The sequence below is a fragment of the Sander vitreus genome, unplaced genomic scaffold (assembly GCF_031162955.1).
Source record: "Sander vitreus isolate 19-12246 unplaced genomic scaffold, sanVit1 ctg342_0, whole genome shotgun sequence".
Taxonomy (NCBI): domain Eukaryota; kingdom Metazoa; phylum Chordata; class Actinopteri; order Perciformes; family Percidae; genus Sander; species Sander vitreus.
The window spans coordinates 58,954-60,000 of record NW_027595480.1 but is presented as its reverse complement, the minus strand read 5'-3'; the positions used below and the strand labels follow the sequence as shown (position 1 = coordinate 60,000).

Below are 1,047 nucleotides of genomic sequence, written 5' to 3'. Positions count from 1 at the left end.
TCCTGACGTCACGTGGAACGGCCCCACATGGAACTGTCACGTTCCTTCCTGACGTCAAGTCTGTCCTGTAACTGCTAGCTACACCAGTTAGCCAGAATGCTAACCAGCAAAGCTAGGCCGAGGAGAAAAGTGTCTAAATGGCGGGTTTGATTCGCCCTCCAGCGGTGTGATTAAAAACTAAACAACACACGGGCTTCAGAAATCAAACCGCTGCTTTGAACAACGTGTCGGTTTTTTTTATATCCACAAAAGTTGGTACAGATCTGCCATATTCTCCCCAAAGTACAGCTGAGCGTCTTCTTCCTCTATAAATGATGGCTGCTTGAACCTACTCGACATGTATCACTGCCACCCAGCGGACAGACTGGGAATTACACCAGTCGCTATTATTAATGGAGACCCAAACTGTCTGACACTGCATCATGCATAATGAGAAGTTAATTTTCAAAAACAGATCAAATGCATTCTTCAGGGTGAGTCAGTATGGTGAAGGGTATGTGATGATGGGGGGGGGGTATGGTGAAGGGTATGTGGTGATGTGGGGGTATGGTGAAGGGTATGTGATGATGGGGGGGGGGTATGGTGAAGGGTATGTGATGATGGGGGGGTATGGTGAAGGGTATGTGGTGATGTGGGGGGTATGGTGAAGGGTATGTGATGATGTGGGGGTATGGTGAAGGGTATGTGATGATGTGGGGGTATGGTGAAGGGTATGTGATGATGGGGAGGTATGGTGAAGGGGTATGTGGTGATGTGGGGGGTATGGTGAAGGGTATGTGGTGATGGGGGGAGTATGGTGAAGGGTATGTGATGATGGGGGGGGGGTATGGTGAAGGGTATGTGATGATGGGGGGTATGGTGAAGGGGATGTGATGATGGGGGGGGGGTATGGTGAAGGGTATGTGATGATGGGGGGGGTATGGTGAAGGGGATGTGATGATGGGGGGGGGGTATGGTGAAGGGTATGTGATGATGGGGGGGTATGGTGAAGGGTATGTGATGATGGGGGGGTATGGTGAAGGGTATGTGATGATGTGGGGGTATGGT

General features: G+C 50.4%; 1 protein-coding gene across 1 annotated transcript in view; it reads right to left on the bottom strand.

Moving 5' to 3' along the window:
* Window positions 1-332, bottom strand: part of pde12 (phosphodiesterase 12) — a 10,696-nt gene extending 10,364 nt beyond the window's left edge. Inside the window, exon 1 of the mRNA XM_078244937.1 lies at window positions 1-332. This exon is cut by the window's left edge and continues 667 nt beyond it. The gene's annotated coding sequence lies outside the window, so the exon portion shown is untranslated.
* Between the last annotated feature and the right edge of the window lie 715 nt (window positions 333-1,047).